Below are 20,909 nucleotides of genomic sequence, written 5' to 3' on the forward strand. Positions count from 1 at the left end.
GTCCCCTTGTTGACGAGGCCGGGAGGTTGACTCTGATGTTCTTGGCACATGAACTGATCTGAGACAATGAAAGAATTGTCGTTCCTGCACATCATGAATTCAAACCCCTTCTCCCCTGCGAGCCAACGAGAGAACTCGGGAACAGGCAAAACACTGAAAGGCTGGAAGGGCGACGGCCCCGGAGTAAGAAAGCTAGTTCCTCGTGACATGGATGTGTCTGCAGACTGTCCCCGGTATCTCCACAAGAGATCTCCCAGGCTTGATTATGGAAAAGTAAAACTGATAGACGACAATTGTAATTCTCGGCGGGGAGGCTGAATTATAAAATCACCAGGCGATGGTGCAGCCCAAGTCAGCGCCTGTCTCTGTGGCGCAATTGGTCAGCGCGTTCGGCTGTTAACCGAGAGGTTGGTGGTTCGAGCCCACCCAGGGGCGGTGTGTTCGCCGCCCGTCTTTGGCTTCGAAGCTGTGCGCTTTTAATGGCGTCAGGAAAATTTTCCCCCAACGGAAATCTTCTCCACAAAGGGGTTTCTGAATTGAATTGGTGTCTAACGGAAGGGACTGCGTTTGCTGAGAAGACGAGACCAAAAGAGAAACTAGGCAGGTTTGACAGTACCTGTCGGTGAAAACACAATTTTGAAATGTTGCCTCTGATTCTCTTTCCACAGATGTTGCCTGACCTGCTGAGTTCCTCCTGCAATTTCTAACTGAAAGTTCATTTCATCTTTTGGGGTGAAACACCGAAATATCTGCAAACACCATGTGCCGATATTTAACCCTTTCGAATCACTGTGAAGTGATTGGATTCAAACAAACTCTGCGATGATTCACTCTTTCTCAGCTCCATAGGCAGACAGGCCTGGGAAGTCAAGCTGTCAGTGTGGTTCTGTATTCGTTGGCCGAGTGGTTAATGCGATGTACATGAAATCCATTGCGGTTTCCCCTCGCAGGTGTGAACCCTGCCGAGTACAAAATGAGAAATGTCGTCGAAAAGAAAGGGAGCTTGCTCCCCGGCTTCTTCTTTAAGATTCAAATCAGTGGAGGGGGAAAAATATTTCACTCAAATTGGGACTGGTGGGAATCTGCAACCCACTGCCTGTTCGGGTGGAACAAGCAGATACCCGCAGAGCTTCTTTTGAGGCTATGAGCAAAGTGTTTGGAAATGAGACTAGAACAGTGAGGTGCTTGAAATCGTGATCGAAATGAAGCAGGCACCTGAGGACAAGGGTGTTTCCTTTGCCAGTGAAAGATACTGCTTCACCAAGTTGGGCCTGTGGAAGGGAATCAGTGACGGTGATTATCTTTGGTTGTTCGCCTTGTGAATGAACCCATTGCTGCGCATGTCCGTGCTAACGTCAGAACTCTGCAGCATGGTGGCGTGAGATACGCACAGGGCGGGGCCAATGGATGATGCATCTGACTCCACCTCCCTGTTTGAAATGCAGCTCACAGCTTCTTCACACACCCCAATTAATCTTTCTCATTGTCCTGTAGCCGGCATACGGTTTGAATTCCCGATCTGCGGGAATGAGAATCCTTTCACTGTCTCGCGTCAGTAAATGTCCCTGAGAACATCTGAGTTAACTCACAGCGCAGTCATATGAGGGGAAGCTGAAATAGCCCCACATGCTGCTCACGGGCACATTTTATTCTCCCCAACTCAACGCCTCAAACACTGCGGCTCCTGGGAGTGGAAAAGAAACAATCACCAAAACCCAGTCCAAGTTCTGTGAATCTTCAGAAAATCAGCAAACGTTCATCCCTTCGGATTTTCTATCCTGGGCTGACAGGGATGGGTTTTGTCACTCTTTTGTAGGACATTGCAAGTGGATGTTTTGCAAACATGCACTACAATGCAATCTGATTAATCAGGACCTGGATGTTTTCGGTCTTTGAATGTATGTGTTGTGCTCCAGAACTTTGCTGTTCACAGTTTATAATACTTATCTTCCCAGTCCCCTGTATCACTTGTCGAAAATGTTTAATTTGTGTCTTGTAATCCTTTCACTGTCTGCTAATGAGGATAGCGTTTCCGTGTTTTACCTAAATTATCTTGACCTTGCATACCTCAAGCCTCAAGCGAATTTCACGAGAAACCTTCTCCAGTTCAAAAGCCAACTGTTCATGATGGCTCTGTTCCTTGTCACGTGTCCAATTTCAGATCGATGTTGTTAATGTCCCTTCTACTCCTTCAGATCCAGGTTTCGCTCACAGGGCTAGAACAGAACTGTCACCAAATACATTTACCAATCTACGTTCATCCTATCGATTGTATTAGCATCATCAACACTTCTCATCAAAATAACTCGAGAGACTTTCATCACAATTTTCTGTGAACAGTCATACATTAGCTTTGCTGAATGAACCCCAAATTTCTTGAAGTGGCTCCTTATTTTCGGCCCTGATTATTAATCTCTCTACGCATGGGAATGGATCCTTCCCAGCCGCTCTATCTCTCATCAATGTGTGTAGTTCAATTCGATCTCCCATCAGCCTCCTCTGTCCTGATCAAATCCAGGGCAACAGGAACCGTTGGGGCTATGGCGCGGACAGGACAATGCCAATACTCACCTTTCCTGTTAGAACTATTCCATGAGAAAGTTTAGACCACAACTTTGGGCGTGTAGTTGTGGCCGAACACTTAAGGTGTTGGCGTAGAGATCCTTTGGGGCTCCCCGCCCAGGGTGGTAACCTGCTGGCTATGATTTCTTCGCTGGCGATTTTAAATGACTTCCTGTTGGTTGCATTATCGCTCAAACTTCACAAAACCCGTCTCAATAAAGACCCGTTTTCTCATGTCTGGGAATTGATTGCCATGCAGGAAACTCGGGTTCTGAACAAACAACGTACCAGACTCACAACGTCAGCTCTGTTTCCCTTTCCACAGATGCTGCTCGACCCGTTGGCTTTCTGCAGTATTCTCTGTGTTTATTAGGCACAAGTGCTGCTTTTCATTCAAGAACTTCAATCCCTGTCCTCTGGTAACTGACTCTGGTCAGTGGCAATTGGTTCTTCTGATCATTAAACTGCCCATTCCCACCGCTTCTTCCTCCATCGTGACCAACAGCCCCAGGAAATCTCCAGTTTTCCTTCTTTGCTCCAAAGCGAACATTCTCCATCTTGGGAATGTCTCCCCAAAATGGAAATTCCTCATCCCTGGACATGAGGCAAGGCGTACAATTGGAAGAGATTTTGGCAAAATATTGTCAGTTAGGAAATGGAAAAATGTTCAAATGTTCATGAAGCAACACAGAAATCCCAGTCTCCAGCTTTGTGAACCTTTAGAAACACTTTGCGAAGCGGATTTCGAGGAGAATGAAAGATGACCGGTCCGATTGAGCAGAGACAGTCCAGACACCGTCCCCTTGTTGACGAGGCCGGGAGGTTGACTCTGATGTTCTTGGCACATGAACTGATCTGAGACAATGAAAGAATTGTCGTTCCTGCACATCATGAATTCAAACCCCTTCTCCCCTGCGAGCCAACGAGAGAACTCGGGAACAGGCAAAACACTGAAAGGCTGGAAGGGCGACGGCCCCGGAGTAAGAAAGCTAGTTCCTCGTGACATGGATGTGTCTGCAGACTGTCCCCGGTATCTCCACAAGAGATCTCCCAGGCTTGATTATGGTAAAGTAAAACTGATAGACGACAATTGTAATTCTCGGCGGGGAGGCTGAAGTATAAAATCACCAGGCGATGGTGCAGCCCAAGTCAGCGCCTGTCTCTGTGGCGCAATTGGTCAGCGCGTTCGGCTGTTAACCGAAAGGTTGGTGGTTCGAGCCCACCCAGGGGCGGTGTGTTCGCTGCCCTTCTTTGGCTTCGAAGCTGTGCGCTTTTAATGGCGTCAGGAAAATTTTCCCCCAACGGAAATCTTCTCCACAAAGGGGTTTCTGAATTGAATTGATGTCTAACGGAAGGGACTGCGTTTGCTGAGAAGACGAGACCAAAAGAGAAACTAGGCAGGTTTGACAGTACCTGTCGGTGAAAACACAATTTTGAAATGTTGCCTCTGATTCTCTTTCCACAGATGTTGCCTGACCTGCTGAGTTCCTCCTGCAATTTCTAACTGAAAGTTCATTTCATCTTTTGGGGTGAAACACAGAAATATCTGCAAACACCATGTGCCGATATTTAACCCTTTCGAATCACTGTGAAGTGATTGGATTCAAACAAACTCTGCGATGATTCACTCTTTCTCAGCTCCATAGGCAGACAGGCCTGGGAAGTCAAGCTGTCAGTGTGGTTCTGTATTCGTGGGCCGAGTGGTTAATGCGATGTACATGAAATCCATTGCGGTTTCCCCTCGCAGGTGTGAACCCTGCCGAGTACAAAATGAGAAATGTCGTCGAAAAGAAAGGGAGCTTGCTCCCCGGCTTCTTCTTTAAGATTCAAATCAGTGGAGGGGGAAAAATATTTCACTCAAATTGGGACTGGTGGGAATCTGCAACCCACTGCCTGTTCGGGTGGAACAAGCAGATACCCGCAGAGCTTCTTTTGAGGCTATGAGCAAAGTGTTTGGAAATGAGACTAGAACAGTGAGGTGCTTGAAATCGTGATCGAAATGAAGCAGGCACCTGAGGACAAGGGTGTTTCCTTTGCCAGTGAAAGATACTGCTTCACCAAGTTGGGCCTGTGGAAGGGAATCAGTGACGGTGATTATCTTTGGTTGTTCGCCTTGTGAATGAACCCATTGCTGCGCATGTCCGTGCTAACGTCAGAACTCTGCAGCATGGTGGCGTGAGATACGCACAGGGCCGGGGCCAATGGATGATGCATCTGACTCCACCTCCCTGTTTGAAATGCAGCTCACAGCTTCTTCACACACCCCAATTAATCTTTCTCATTGTCCTGTAGCCGGCATACGGTTTGAATTCCCGATCTGCGGGAATGAGAATCCTTTCACTGTCTCGCGTCAGTAAATGTCCCTGAGAACATCTGAGTCAACTCACAGCGCAGTCATATGAGGGGAAGCTGAAATAGCCCCACATGCTGCTCACGGGCACATTTTATTCTCCCCAACTCAACGCCTCAAACACTGCGGCTCCTGGGAGTGGAAAAGAAACAATCACCAAAACCCAGTCCAAGCTCTGTGAATCTTCAGAAAATCAGCAAACGTTCATCCCTTCGGATTTTCTATCCTGGGCTGACAGGGATGGGTTTTGTCACTCTTTTGTAGGACATTGCAAGTGGATGTTTTGCAAACATGCACTACAATGCAATCTGATTAATCAGGACCTGGATGTTTTCGGTCTTTGAATGTATGTGTTGTGCTCCAGAACTTTGCTGTTCACAGTTTATAATACTTATCTTCCCAGTCCCCTGTATCACTTGTCGAAAATGTTTAATTTGTGTCTTGTAATCCTTTCACTGTCTGCTAATGAGGATAGCGTTTCCGTGTTTTACCTAAATTATCTTGACCTTGCATACCTCAAGCCTCAAGCGAATTTCACGAGAAACCTTCTCCAGTTCAAAAGCCAACTGTTCATGATGGCTCTGTTCCTTGTCACGTGTCCAATTTCAGATCGATGTTGTTAATGTCCCTTCTACTCCTTCAGATCCAGGTTTCGCTCACAGGGCTAGAACAGAACTGTCACCAAATACATTTACCAATCTACGTTCATCCTATCGATTGTATTAGCATCATCAACACTTCTCATCAAAATAACTCGAGAGACTTTCATCACAATTTTCTGTGAACAGTCATACATTAGCTTTGCTGAATGAACCCCAAATTTCTTGAAGTGGCTCCTTATTTTCGGCCCTGATTATTAATCTCTCTACGCATGGGAATGGATCCTTCCCAGCCGCTCTATCTCTCATCAATGTGTGTAGTTCAATTCGATCTCCCATCAGCCTCCTCTGTCCTGATCAAATCCAGGGCAACAGGAACCGTTGGGGCTATGGCGCGGACAGGACAATGCCAATACTCACCTTTCCTGTTAGAACTATTCCATGAGAAAGTTTAGACCACAACTTTGGGCGTGTAGTTGTGGCCGAACACTTAAGGTGTTGGCGTAGAGATCCTTTGGGGCTCCCCGCCCAGGGTGGTAACCTGCTGGCTATGATTTCTTCGCTGGCGATTTTAAATGACTTCCTGTTGGTTGCATTATCGCTCAAACTTCACAAAACCCGTCTCAATAAAGACCCGTTTTCTCATGTCTGGGAATTGATTGCCATGCAGGAAACTCGGGTTCTGAACAAACAACGTACCAGACTCACAACGTCAGCTCTGTTTCCCTTTCCACAGATGCTGCTCGACCCGTTGGCTTTCTGCAGTATTCTCTGTGTTTATTAGGCACAAGTGCTGCTTTTCATTCAAGAACTTCAATCCCTGTCCTCTGGTAACTGACTCTGGTCAGTGGCAATTGGTTCTTCTGATCATTAAACTGCCCATTCCCACCGCTTCTTCCTCCATCGTGACCAACAGCCCCAGGAAATCTCCAGTTTTCCTTCTTTGCTCCAAAGCGAACATTCTCCATCTTGGGAATGTCTCCCCAAAATGGAAATTCCTCATCCCTGGACATGAGGCAAGGCGTACAATTGGAAGAGATTTTGGCAAAATATTGTCAGTTAGGAAATGGAAAAATGTTCAAATGTTCATGAAGCAACACAGAAATCCCAGTCTCCAGCTTTGTGAACCTTTAGAAACACTTTGCGAAGCGGATTTCGAGGAGAATGAAAGATGACCGGTCCGATTGAGCAGAGACAGTCCAGACACCGTCCCCTTGTTGACGAGGCCGGGAGGTTGACTCTGATGTTCTTGGCACATGAACTGATCTGAGACAATGAAAGAATTGTCGTTCCTGCACATCATGAATTCAAACCCCTTCTCCCCTGCGAGCCAACGAGAGAACTCGGGAACAGGCAAAACACTGAAAGGCTGGAAGGGCGACGGCCCCGGAGTAAGAAAGCTAGTTCCTCGTGACATGGATGTGTCTGCAGACTGTCCCCGGTATCTCCACAAGAGATCTCCCAGGCTTGATTATGGAAAAGTAAAACTGATAGACGACAATTGTAATTCTCGGCGGGGAGGCTGAAGTATAAAATCACCAGGCGATGGTGCAGCCCAAGTCAGCGCCTGTCTCTGTGGCGCAATTGGTCAGCGCGTTCGGCTGTTAACCGAAAGGTTGGTGGTTCGAGCCCACCCAGGGGCGGTGTGTTCGCTGCCCTTCTTTGGCTTCGAAGCTGTGCGCTTTTAATGGCGTCAGGAAAATTTTCCCCCAACGGAAATCTTCTCCACAAAGGGGTTTCTGAATTGAATTGATGTCTAACGGAAGGGACTGCGTTTGCTGAGAAGACGAGACCAAAAGAGAAACTAGGCAGGTTTGACAGTACCTGTCGGTGAAAACACAATTTTGAAATGTTGCCTCTGATTCTCTTTCCACAGATGTTGCCTGACCTGCTGAGTTCCTCCTGCAATTTCTAACTGAAAGTTCATTTCATCTTTTGGGGTGAAACACAGAAATATCTGCAAACACCATGTGCCGATATTTAACCCTTTCGAATCACTGTGAAGTGATTGGATTCAAACAAACTCTGCGATGATTCACTCTTTCTCAGCTCCATAGGCAGACAGGCCTGGGAAGTCAAGCTGTCAGTGTGGTTCTGTATTCGTGGGCCGAGTGGTTAATGCGATGTACATGAAATCCATTGCGGTTTCCCCTCGCAGGTGTGAACCCTGCCGAGTACAAAATGAGAAATGTCGTCGAAAAGAAAGGGAGCTTGCTCCCCGGCTTCTTCTTTAAGATTCAAATCAGTGGAGGGGGAAAAATATTTCACTCAAATTGGGACTGGTGGGAATCTGCAACCCACTGCCTGTTCGGGTGGAACAAGCAGATACCCGCAGAGCTTCTTTTGAGGCTATGAGCAAAGTGTTTGGAAATGAGACTAGAACAGTGAGGTGCTTGAAATCGTGATCGAAATGAAGCAGGCACCTGAGGACAAGGGTGTTTCCTTTGCCAGTGAAAGATACTGCTTCACCAAGTTGGGCCTGTGGAAGGGAATCAGTGACGGTGATTATCTTTGGTTGTTCGCCTTGTGAATGAACCCATTGCTGCGCATGTCCGTGCTAACGTCAGAACTCTGCAGCATGGTGGCGTGAGATACGCACAGGGCCGGGGCCAATGGATGATGCATCTGACTCCACCTCCCTGTTTGAAATGCAGCTCACAGCTTCTTCACACACCCCAATTAATCTTTCTCATTGTCCTGTAGCCGGCATACGGTTTGAATTCCCGATCTGCGGGAATGAGAATCCTTTCACTGTCTCGCGTCAGTAAATGTCCCTGAGAACATCTGAGTCAACTCACAGCGCAGTCATATGAGGGGAAGCTGAAATAGCCCCACATGCTGCTCACGGGCACATTTTATTCTCCCCAACTCAACGCCTCAAACACTGCGGCTCCTGGGAGTGGAAAAGAAACAATCACCAAAACCCAGTCCAAGTTCTGTGAATCTTCAGAAAATCAGCAAACGTTCATCCCTTCGGATTTTCTATCCTGGGCTGACAGGGATGGGTTTTGTCACTCTTTTGTAGGACATTGCAAGTGGATGTTTTGCAAACATGCACTACAATGCAATCTGATTAATCAGGACCTGGATGTTTTCGGTCTTTGAATGTATGTGTTGTGCTCCAGAACTTTGCTGTTCACAGTTTATAATACTTATCTTCCCAGTCCCCTGTATCACTTGTCGAAAATGTTTAATTTGTGTCTTGTAATCCTTTCACTGTCTGCTAATGAGGATAGCGTTTCCGTGTTTTACCTAAATTATCTTGACCTTGCATACCTCAAGCCTCAAGCGAATTTCACGAGAAACCTTCTCCAGTTCAAAAGCCAACTGTTCATGATGGCTCTGTTCCTTGTCACGTGTCCAATTTCAGATCGATGTTGTTAATGTCCCTTCTACTCCTTCAGATCCAGGTTTCGCTCACAGGGCTAGAACAGAACTGTCACCAAATACATTTACCAATCTACGTTCATCCTATCGATTGTATTAGCATCATCAACACTTCTCATCAAAATAACTCGAGAGACTTTCATCACAATTTTCTGTGAACAGTCATACATTAGCTTTGCTGAATGAACCCCAAATTTCTTGAAGTGGCTCCTTATTTTCGGCCCTGATTATTAATCTCTCTACGCATGAGAATGGATCCTTCCCAGCCGCTCTATCTCTCATCAATGTGTTTAGTTCAATTCGATCTCCCATCAGCCTCCTCTGTCCTGATCAAATCCAGGGCAACAGGAACCGTTGGGGCTATGGCGCGGACAGGACAATGCCAATACTCACCTTTCCTGTTAGAACTATTCCATGAGAAAGTTTAGACCACAACTTTGGGCGTGTAGTTGTGGCCGAACACTTAAGGTGTTGGCGTAGAGATCCTTTGGGGCTCCCCGCCCAGGGTGGTAACCTGCTGGCTATGATTTCTTCGCTGGCGATTTTAAATGACTTCCTGTTGGTTGCATTATCGCTCAAACTTCACAAAACCCGTCTCAATAAAGACCCGTTTTCTCATGTCTGGGAATTGATTGCCATGCAGGAAACTCGGGTTCTGAACAAACAACGTACCAGACTCACAACGTCAGCTCTGTTTCCCTTTCCACAGATGCTGCTCGACCCGTTGGCTTTCTGCAGTATTCTCTGTGTTTATTAGGCACAAGTGCTGCTTTTCATTCAAGAACTTCAATCCCTGTCCTCTGGTAACTGACTCTGGTCAGTGGCAATTGGTTCTTCTGATCATTAAACTGCCCATTCCCACCGCTTCTTCCTCCATCGTGACCAACAGCCCCAGGAAATCTCCAGTTTTCCTTCTTTGCTCCAAAGCGAACATTCTCCATCTTGGGAATGTCTCCCCAAAATGGAAATTCCTCATCCCTGGACATGAGGCAAGGCGTACAATTGGAAGAGATTTTGGCAAAATATTGTCAGTTAGGAAATGGAAAAATGTTCAAATGTTCATGAAGCAACACAGAAATCCCAGTCTCCAGCTTTGTGAACCTTTAGAAACACTTTGCGAAGCGGATTTCGAGGAGAATGAAAGATGACCGGTCCGATTGAGCAGAGACAGTCCAGACACCGTCCCCTTGTTGACGAGGCCGGGAGGTTGACTCTGATGTTCTTGGCACATGAACTGATCTGAGACAATGAAAGAATTGTCGTTCCTGCACATCATGAATTCAAACCCCTTCTCCCCTGCGAGCCAACGAGAGAACTCGGGAACAGGCAAAACACTGAAAGGCTGGAAGGGCGACGGCCCCGGAGTAAGAAAGCTAGTTCCTCGTGACATGGATGTGTCTGCAGACTGTCCCCGGTATCTCCACAAGAGATCTCCCAGGCTTGATTATGGAAAAGTAAAACTGATAGACGACAATTGTAATTCTCGGCGGGGAGGCTGAAGTATAAAATCACCAGGCGATGGTGCAGCCCAAATCAGCGCCTGTCTCTGTGGCGCAATTGGTCAGCGCGTTCGGCTGTTAACCGAAAGGTTGGTGGTTCGAGCCCACCCAGGGGCGGTGTGTTCGCTGCCCGTCTTTGGCTTCGAAGCTGTGCGCTTATAATGGCGTCAGGAAAATTTTCCCCCAACGGAAATCTTCTCCACAAAGGGGTTTCTGAATTGAATTGATGTCTAACGGAAGGGACTGCGTTTGCTGAGAAGACGAGACCAAAAGAGAAACTAGGCAGGTTTGACAGTACCTGTCGGTGAAAACACAATTTTGAAATGTTGCCTCTGATTCTCTTTCCACAGATGTTGCCTGACCTGCTGAGTTCCTCCTGCAATTTCTAACTGAAAGTTCATTTCATCTTTTGGGGTGAAACACCGAAATATCTGCAAACACCATGTGCCGATATTTAACCCTTTCGAATCACTGTGAAGTGATTGGATTCAAACAAACTCTGCGATGATTCACTCTTTCTCAGCTCCATAGGCAGACAGGCCTGGGAAGTCAAGCTGTCAGTGTGGTTCTGTATTCGTGGGCCGAGTGGTTAATGCGATGTACATGAAATCCATTGCGGTTTCCCCTCGCAGGTGTGAACCCTGCCGAGTACAAAATGAGAAATGTCGTCGAAAAGAAAGGGAGCTTGCTCCCCGGCTTCTTCTTTAAGATTCAAATCAGTGGAGGGGGAAAAATATTTCACTCAAATTGGGACTGGTGGGAATCTGCAACCCACTGCCTGTTCGGGTGGAACAAGCAGATACCCGCAGAGCTTCTTTTGAGGCTATGAGAAAAGTGTTTGGAAATGAGACTAGAACAGTGAGGTGCTTGAAATCGTGATCGAAATGAAGCAGGCACCTGAGGACAAGGGTGTTTCCTTTGCCAGTGAAAGATACTGCTTCACCAAGTTGGGCCTGTGGAAGGGAATCAGTGACGGTGATTATCTTTGGTTGTTCGCCTTGTGAATGAACCCATTGCTGCGCATGTCCGTGCTAACGTCAGAACTCTGCAGCATGGTGGCGTGAGATACGCACAGGGCCGGGGCCAATGGATGATGCATCTGACTCCACCTCCCTGTTTGAAATGCAGCTCACAGCTTCTTCACACACCCCAATTAATCTTTCTCATTGTCCTGTAGCCGGCATACGGTTTGAATTCCCGATCTGCGGGAATGAGAATCCTTTCACTGTCTCGCGTCAGTAAATGTCCCTGAGAACATCTGAGTCAACTCACAGCGCAGTCATATGAGGGGAAGCTGAAATAGCCCCACATGCTGCTCACGGGCACATTTTATTCTCCCCAACTCAACGCCTCAAACACTGCGGCTCCTGGGAGTGGAAAAGAAACAATCACCAAAACCCAGTCCAAGCTCTGTGAATCTTCAGAAAATCAGCAAACGTTCATCCCTTCGGATTTTCTATCCTGGGCTGACAGGGATGGGTTTTGTCACTCTTTTGTAGGACATTGCAAGTGGATGTTTTGCAAACATGCACTACAATGCAATCTGATTAATCAGGACCTGGATGTTTTCGGTCTTTGAATGTATGTGTTGTGCTCCAGAACTTTGCTGTTCACAGTTTATAATACTTATCTTCCCAGTCCCCTGTATCACTTGTCGAAAATGTTTAATTTGTGTCTTGTAATCCTTTCACTGTCTGCTAATGAGGATAGCGTTTCCGTGTTTTACCTAAATTATCTTGACCTTGCATACCTCAAGCCTCAAGCGAATTTCACGAGAAACCTTCTCCAGTTCAAAAGCCAACTGTTCATGATGGCTCTGTTCCTTGTCACGTGTCCAATTTCAGATCGATGTTGTTAATGTCCCTTCTACTCCTTCAGATCCAGGTTTCGCTCACAGGGCTAGAACAGAACTGTCACCAAATACATTTACCAATCTACGTTCATCCTATCGATTGTATTAGCATCATCAACACTTCTCATCAAAATAACTCGAGAGACTTTCATCACAATTTTCTGTGAACAGTCATACATTAGCTTTGCTGAATGAACCCCAAATTTCTTGAAGTGGCTCCTTATTTTCGGCCCTGATTATTAATCTCTCTACGCATGGGAATGGATCCTTCCCAGCCGCTCTATCTCTCATCAATGTGTGTAGTTCAATTCGATCTCCCATCAGCCTCCTCTGTCCTGATCAAATCCAGGGCAACAGGAACCGTTGGGGCTATGGCGCGGACAGGACAATGCCAATACTCACCTTTCCTGTTAGAACTATTCCATGAGAAAGTTTAGACCACAACTTTGGGCGTGTAGTTGTGGCCGAACACTTAAGGTGTTGGCGTAGAGATCCTTTGGGGCTCCCCGCCCAGGGTGGTAACCTGCTGGCTATGATTTCTTCGCTGGCGATTTTAAATGACTTCCTGTTGGTTGCATTATCGCTCAAACTTCACAAAACCCGTCTCAATAAAGACCCGTTTTCTCATGTCTGGGAATTGATTGCCATGCAGGAAACTCGGGTTCTGAACAAACAACGTACCAGACTCACAACGTCAGCTCTGTTTCCCTTTCCACAGATGCTGCTCGACCCGTTGGCTTTCTGCAGTATTCTCTGTGTTTATTAGGCACAAGTGCTGCTTTTCATTCAAGAACTTCAATCCCTGTCCTCTGGTAACTGACTCTGGTCAGTGGCAATTGGTTCTTCTGATCATTAAACTGCCCATTCCCACCGCTTCTTCCTCCATCGTGACCAACAGCCCCAGGAAATCTCCAGTTTTCCTTCTTTGCTCCAAAGCGAACATTCTCCATCTTGGGAATGTCTCCCCAAAATGGAAATTCCTCATCCCTGGACATGAGGCAAGGCGTACAATTGGAAGAGATTTTGGCAAAATATTGTCAGTTAGGAAATGGAAAAATGTTCAAATGTTCATGAAGCAACACAGAAATCCCAGTCTCCAGCTTTGTGAACCTTTAGAAACACTTTGCGAAGCGGATTTCGAGGAGAATGAAAGATGACCGGTCCGATTGAGCAGAGACAGTCCAGACACCGTCCCCTTGTTGACGAGGCCGGGAGGTTGACTCTGATGTTCTTGGCACATGAACTGATCTGAGACAATGAAAGAATTGTCGTTCCTGCACATCATGAATTCAAACCCCTTCTCCCCTGCGAGCCAACGAGAGAACTCGGGAACAGGCAAAACACTGAAAGGCTGGAAGGGCGACGGCCCCGGAGTAAGAAAGCTAGTTCCTCGTGACATGGATGTGTCTGCAGACTGTCCCCGGTATCTCCACAAGAGATCTCCCAGGCTTGATTATGGAAAAGTAAAACTGATAGACGACAATTGTAATTCTCGGCGGGGAGGCTGAAGTATAAAATCACCAGGCGATGGTGCAGCCCAAATCAGCGCCTGTCTCTGTGGCGCAATTGGTCAGCGCGTTCGGCTGTTAACCGAAAGGTTGGTGGTTCGAGCCCACCCAGGGGCGGTGTGTTCGCTGCCCTTCTTTGGCTTCGAAGCTGTGCGCTTTTAATGGCGTCAGGAAAATTTTCCCCCAACGGAAATCTTCTCCACAAAGGGGTTTCTGAATTGAATTGATGTCTAACGGAAGGGACTGCGTTTGCTGAGAAGACGAGACCAAAAGAGAAACTAGGCAGGTTTGACAGTACCTGTCGGTGAAAACACAATTTTGAAATGTTGCCTCTGATTCTCTTTCCACAGATGTTGCCTGACCTGCTGAGTTCCTCCTGCAATTTCTAACTGAAAGTTCATTTCATCTTTTGGGGTGAAACACCGAAATATCTGCAAACACCATGTGCCGATATTTAACCCTTTCGAATCACTGTGAAGTGATTGGATTCAAACAAACTCTGCGATGATTCACTCTTTCTCAGCTCCACAGGCAGACAGGCCTGGGAAGTCAAGCTGTCAGTGTGGTTCTGTATTCGTGGGCCGAGTGGTTAATGCGATGTACATGAAATCCATTGCGGTTTCCCCTCGCAGGTGTGAACCCTGCCGAGTACAAAATGAGAAATGTCGTCGAAAAGAAAGGGAGCTTGCTCCCCGGCTTCTTCTTTAAGATTCAAATCAGTGGAGGGGGAAAAATATTTCACTCAAATTGGGACTGGTGGGAATCTGCAACCCACTGCCTGTTCGGGTGGAACAAGCAGATACCCGCAGAGCTTCTTTTGAGGCTATGAGCAAAGTGTTTGGAAATGAGACTAGAACAGTGAGGTGCTTGAAATCGTGATCGAAATGAAGCAGGCACCTGAGGACAAGGGTGTTTCCTTTGCCAGTGAAAGATACTGCTTCACCAAGTTGGGCCTGTGGAAGGGAATCAGTGACGGTGATTATCTTTGGTTGTTCGCCTTGTGAATGAACCCATTGCTGCGCATGTCCGTGCTAACGTCAGAACTCTGCAGCATGGTGGCGTGAGATACGCACAGGGCCGGGGCCAATGGATGATGCATCTGACTCCACCTCCCTGTTTGAAATGCAGCTCACAGCTTCTTCACACACCCCAATTAATCTTTCTCATTGTCCTGTAGCCGGCATACGGTTTGAATTCCCGATCTGCGGGAATGAGAATCCTTTCACTGTCTCGCGTCAGTAAATGTCCCTGAGAACATCTGAGTCAACTCACAGCGCAGTCATATGAGGGGAAGCTGAAATAGCCCCACATGCTGCTCACGGGCACATTTTATTCTCCCCAACTCAACGCCTCAAACACTGCGGCTCCTGGGAGTGGAAAAGAAACAATCACCAAAACCCAGTCCAAGTTCTGTGAATCTTCAGAAAATCAGCAAACGTTCATCCCTTCGGATTTTCTATCCTGGGCTGACAGGGATGGGTTTTGTCACTCTTTTGTAGGACATTGCAAGTGGATGTTTTGCAAACATGCACTACAATGCAATCTGATTAATCAGGACCTGGATGTTTTCGGTCTTTGAATGTATGTGTTGTGCTCCAGAACTTTGCTGTTCACAGTTTATAATACTTATCTTCCCAGTCCCCTGTATCACTTGTCGAAAATGTTTAATTTGTGTCTTGTAATCCTTTCACTGTCTGCTAATGAGGATAGCGTTTCCGTGTTTTACCTAAATTATCTTGACCTTGCATACCTCAAGCCTCAAGCGAATTTCACGAGAAACCTTCTCCAGTTCAAAAGCCAACTGTTCATGATGGCTCTGTTCCTTGTCACGTGTCCAATTTCAGATCGATGTTGTTAATGTCCCTTCTACTCCTTCAGATCCAGGTTTCGCTCACAGGGCTAGAACAGAACTGTCACCAAATACATTTACCAATCTACGTTCATCCTATCGATTGTATTAGCATCATCAACACTTCTCATCAAAATAACTCGAGAGACTTTCATCACAATTTTCTGTGAACAGTCATACATTAGCTTTGCTGAATGAACCCCAAATTTCTTGAAGTGGCTCCTTATTTTCGGCCCTGATTATTAATCTCTCTACGCATGAGAATGGATCCTTCCCAGCCGCTCTATCTCTCATCAATGTGTTTAGTTCAATTCGATCTCCCATCAGCCTCCTCTGTCCTGATCAAATCCAGGGCAACAGGAACCGTTGGGGCTATGGCGCGGACAGGACAATGCCAATACTCACCTTTCCTGTTAGAACTATTCCATGAGAAAGTTTAGACCACAACTTTGGGCGTGTAGTTGTGGCCGAACACTTAAGGTGTTGGCGTAGAGATCCTTTGGGGCTCCCCGCCCAGGGTGGTAACCTGCTGGCTATGATTTCTTCGCTGGCGATTTTAAATGACTTCCTGTTGGTTGCATTATCGCTCAAACTTCACAAAACCCGTCTCAATAAAGACCCGTTTTCTCATGTCTGGGAATTGATTGCCATGCAGGAAACTCGGGTTCTGAACAAACAACGTACCAGACTCACAACGTCAGCTCTGTTTCCCTTTCCACAGATGCTGCTCGACCCGTTGGCTTTCTGCAGTATTCTCTGTGTTTATTAGGCACAAGTGCTGCTTTTCATTCAAGAACTTCAATCCCTGTCCTCTGGTAACTGACTCTGGTCAGTGGCAATTGGTTCTTCTGATCATTAAACTGCCCATTCCCACCGCTTCTTCCTCCATCGTGACCAACAGCCCCAGGAAATCTCCAGTTTTCCTTCTTTGCTCCAAAGCGAACATTCTCCATCTTGGGAATGTCTCCCCAAAATGGAAATTCCTCATCCCTGGACATGAGGCAAGGCGTACAATTGGAAGAGATTTTGGCAAAATATTGTCAGTTAGGAAATGGAAAAATGTTCAAATGTTCATGAAGCAACACAGAAATCCCAGTCTCCAGCTTTGTGAACCTTTAGAAACACTTTGCGAAGCGGATTTCGAGGAGAATGAAAGATGACCGGTCCGATTGAGCAGAGACAGTCCAGACACCGTCCCCTTGTTGACGAGGCCGGGAGGTTGACTCTGATGTTCTTGGCACATGAACTGATCTGAGACAATGAAAGAATTGTCGTTCCTGCACATCATGAATTCAAACCCCTTCTCCCCTGCGAGCCAACGAGAGAACTCGGGAACAGGCAAAACACTGAAAGGCTGGAAGGGCGACGGCCCCGGAGTAAGAAAGCTAGTTCCTCGTGACATGGATGTGTCTGCAGACTGTCCCCGGTATCTCCACAAGAGATCTCCCAGGCTTGATTATGGAAAAGTAAAACTGATAGACGACAATTGTAATTCTCGGCGGGGAGGCTGAAGTATAAAATCACCAGGCGATGGTGCAGCCCAAATCAGCGCCTGTCTCTGTGGCGCAATTGGTCAGCGCGTTCGGCTGTTAACCGAAAGGTTGGTGGTTCGAGCCCACCCAGGGGCGGTGTGTTCGCTGCCCGTCTTTGGCTTCGAAGCTGTGCGCTTATAATGGCGTCAGGAAAATTTTCCCCCAACGGAAATCTTCTCCACAAAGGGGTTTCTGAATTGAATTGATGTCTAACGGAAGGGACTGCGTTTGCTGAGAAGACGAGACCAAAAGAGAAACTAGGCAGGTTTGACAGTACCTGTCGGTGAAAACACAATTTTGAAATGTTGCCTCTGATTCTCTTTCCACAGATGTTGCCTGACCTGCTGAGTTCCTCCTGCAATTTCTAACTGAAAGTTCATTTCATCTTTTGGGGTGAAACACCGAAATATCTGCAAACACCATGTGCCGATATTTAACCCTTTCGAATCACTGTGAAGTGATTGGATTCAAACAAACTCTGCGATGATTCACTCTTTCTCAGCTCCATAGGCAGACAGGCCTGGGAAGTCAAGCTGTCAGTGTGGTTCTGTATTCGTGGGCCGAGTGGTTAATGCGATGTACATGAAATCCATTGCGGTTTCCCCTCGCAGGTGTGAACCCTGCCGAGTACAAAATGAGAAATGTCGTCGAAAAGAAAGGGAGCTTGCTCCCCGGCTTCTTCTTTAAGATTCAAATCAGTGGAGGGGGAAAAATATTTCACTCAAATTGGGACTGGTGGGAATCTGCAACCCACTGCCTGTTCGGGTGGAACAAGCAGATACCCGCAGAGCTTCTTTTGAGGCTATGAGAAAAGTGTTTGGAAATGAGACTAGAACAGTGAGGTGCTTGAAATCGTGATCGAAATGAAGCAGGCACCTGAGGACAAGGGTGTTTCCTTTGCCAGTGAAAGATACTGCTTCACCAAGTTGGGCCTGTGGAAGGGAATCAGTGACGGTGATTATCTTTGGTTGTTCGCCTTGTGAATGAACCCATTGCTGCGCATGTCCGTGCTAACGTCAGAACTCTGCAGCATGGTGGCGTGAGATACGCACAGGGCCGGGGCCAATGGATGATGCATCTGACTCCACCTCCCTGTTTGAAATGCAGCTCACAGCTTCTTCACACACCCCAATTAATCTTTCTCATTGTCCTGTAGCCGGCATACGGTTTGAATTCCCGATCTGCGGGAATGAGAATCCTTTCACTGTCTCGCGTCAGTAAATGTCCCTGAGAACATCTGAGTCAACTCACAGCGCAGTCATATGAGGGGAAGCTGAAATAGCCCCACATGCTGCTCACGGGCACATTTTATTCTCCCCAACTCAACGCCTCAAACACTGCGGCTCCTGGGAGTGGAAAAGAAACAATCACCAAAACCCAGTCCAAGCTCTGTGAATCTTCAGAAAATCAGCAAACGTTCATCCCTTCGGATTTTCTATCCTGGGCTGACAGGGATGGGTTTTGTCACTCTTTTGTAGGACATTGCAAGTGGATGTTTTGCAAACATGCACTACAATGCAATCTGATTAATCAGGACCTGGATGTTTTCGGTCTTTGAATGTATGTGTTGTGCTCCAGAACTTTGCTGTTCACAGTTTATAATACTTATCTTCCCAGTCCCCTGTATCACTTGTCGAAAATGTTTAATTTGTGTCTTGTAATCCTTTCACTGTCTGCTAATGAGGATAGCGTTTCCGTGTTTTACCTAAATTATCTTGACCTTGCATACCTCAAGCCTCAAGCGAATTTCACGAGAAACCTTCTCCAGTTCAAAAGCCAACTGTTCATGATGGCTCTGTTCCTTGTCACGTGTCCAATTTCAGATCGATGTTGTTAATGTCCCTTCTACTCCTTCAGATCCAGGTTTCGCTCACAGGGCTAGAACAGAACTGTCACCAAATACATTTACCAATCTACGTTCATCCTATCGATTGTATTAGCATCATCAACACTTCTCATCAAAATAACTCGAGAGACTTTCATCACAATTTTCTGTGAACAGTCATACATTAGCTTTGCTGAATGAACCCCAAATTTCTTGAAGTGGCTCCTTATTTTCGGCCCTGATTATTAATCTCTCTACGCATGGGAATGGATCCTTCCCAGCCGCTCTATCTCTCATCAATGTGTGTAGTTCAATTCGATCTCCCATCAGCCTCCTCTGTCCTGATCAAATCCAGGGCAACAGGAACCGTTGGGGCTATGGCGCGGACAGGACAATGCCAATACTCACCTTTCCTGTTAGAACTATTCCATGAGAAAGTTTAGACCACAACTTTGGGCGTGTAGTTGTGGCCGAACACTTAAGGTGTTGGCGTAGAGATCCTTTGGGGCTCCCCGCCCAGGGTGGTAACCTGCTGGCTATGATTTCTTCGCTGGCGATTTTAAATGACTTCCTGTTGGTTGCATTATCGCTCAAACTTCACAAAACCCGTCTCAATAAAGACCCGTTTTCTCATGTCTGGGAATTGATTGCCATGCAGGAAACTCGGGTTCTGAACAAACAACGTACCAGACTCACAACGTCAGCTCTGTTTCCCTTTCCACAGATGCTGCTCGACCCGTTGGCTTTCTGCAGTATTCTCTGTGTTTATTAGGCACAAGTGCTGCTTTTCATTCAAGAACTTCAATCCCTGTCCTCTGGTAACTGACTCTGGTCAGTGGCAATTGGTTCTTCTGATCATTAAACTGCCCATTCCCACCGCTTCTTCCTCCATCGTGACCAACAGCCCCAGGAAATCTCCAGTTTTCCTTCTTTGCTCCAAAGCGAACATTCTCCATCTTGGGAATGTCTCCCCAAAATGGAAATTCCTCATCCCTGGACATGAGGCAAGGCGTACAATTGGAAGAGATTTTGGCAAAATATTGTCAGTTAGGAAATGGAAAAATGTTCAAATGTTCATGAAGCAACACAGAAATCCCAGTCTCCAGCTTTGTGAACCTTTAGAAACACTTTGCGAAGCGGATTTCGAGGAGAATGAAAGATGACCGGTCCGATTGAGCAGAGACAGTCCAGACACCGTCCCCTTGTTGACGAGGCCGGGAGGTTGACTCTGATGTTCTTGGCACATGAACTGATCTGAGACAATGAAAGAATTGTCGTTCCTGCACATCATGAATTCAAACCCCTTCTCCCCTGCGAGCCAACGAGAGAACTCGGGAACAGGCAAAACACTGAAAGGCTGGAAGGGCGACGGCCCCGGAGTAAGAAAGCTAGTTCCTCGTGACATGGATGTGTCTGCAGACTGTCCCCGGTATCTCCACAAGAGATCTCCCAGGCTTGATTATGGAAAAGTAAAACTGATAGACGACAATTGTAATTCTCGGCGGGGAGGCTGAAGTATAAAATCACCAGGCGATGGTGCAGCCCAAATCAGCGCCTGTCTCTGTGGCGCAATTGGTCAGCGCGTTCGGCTGTTAACCGAAAGGTTGGTGGTTCGAGCCCACCCAGGGGCGGTGTGTTCGCTGCCCTTCTTTGGCTTCGAAGCTGTGCGCTTTTAATGGCGTCAGGAAAATTTTCCCCCAACGGAAATCTTCTCCACAAAGGGGTTTCTGAATTGAATTGATGTCTAACGGAAGGGACTGCGTTTGCTGAGAAGACGAGACCAAAAGAGAAACTAGGCAGGTTTGACAGTACCTGTCGGTGAAAACACAATTTTGAAATGTTGCCTCTGATTCTCTTTCCACAGATGTTGCCTGACCTGCTGAGTTCCTCCTGCAATTTCTAACTGAAAGTTCATTTCATCTTTTGGGGTGAAACACCGAAATATC

The 20,909-nt window shown here is 46.8% G+C and overlaps 7 non-coding genes across 7 annotated transcripts; all 7 read left to right on the forward strand.

The window, feature by feature from the left end:
- The first annotated feature begins 361 nt into the window (after positions 1–361).
- Positions 362–435, forward strand: trnan-guu (transfer RNA asparagine (anticodon GUU)). The gene has a single exon. It is a non-coding gene; the product is annotated as a tRNA-Asn (tRNA).
- A 3,285-nt stretch (positions 436–3,720) lies between these two features.
- trnan-guu (transfer RNA asparagine (anticodon GUU)) lies at positions 3,721–3,794 on the forward strand. The gene has a single exon. It is a non-coding gene; the product is annotated as a tRNA-Asn (tRNA).
- A 3,286-nt stretch (positions 3,795–7,080) lies between these two features.
- Positions 7,081–7,154, forward strand: trnan-guu (transfer RNA asparagine (anticodon GUU)). Its single transcript has one exon. It is a non-coding gene; the product is annotated as a tRNA-Asn (tRNA).
- A 3,286-nt stretch (positions 7,155–10,440) lies between these two features.
- On the forward strand, positions 10,441–10,514 carry trnan-guu (transfer RNA asparagine (anticodon GUU)). Its single transcript has one exon. It is a non-coding gene; the product is annotated as a tRNA-Asn (tRNA).
- A 3,286-nt stretch (positions 10,515–13,800) lies between these two features.
- On the forward strand, positions 13,801–13,874 carry trnan-guu (transfer RNA asparagine (anticodon GUU)). Its single transcript has one exon. It is a non-coding gene; the product is annotated as a tRNA-Asn (tRNA).
- Positions 13,875–17,160: 3,286 nt separating this feature from the next.
- Positions 17,161–17,234, forward strand: trnan-guu (transfer RNA asparagine (anticodon GUU)). The gene has a single exon. It is a non-coding gene; the product is annotated as a tRNA-Asn (tRNA).
- A 3,286-nt stretch (positions 17,235–20,520) lies between these two features.
- trnan-guu (transfer RNA asparagine (anticodon GUU)) lies at positions 20,521–20,594 on the forward strand. Its single transcript has one exon. It is a non-coding gene; the product is annotated as a tRNA-Asn (tRNA).
- Positions 20,595–20,909: the final 315 nt, after the last annotated feature.

The sequence above is a fragment of the Chiloscyllium punctatum genome, chromosome 36, assembly GCF_047496795.1.
Source record: "Chiloscyllium punctatum isolate Juve2018m chromosome 36, sChiPun1.3, whole genome shotgun sequence".
Classification (NCBI taxonomy): domain Eukaryota; kingdom Metazoa; phylum Chordata; class Chondrichthyes; order Orectolobiformes; family Hemiscylliidae; genus Chiloscyllium; species Chiloscyllium punctatum.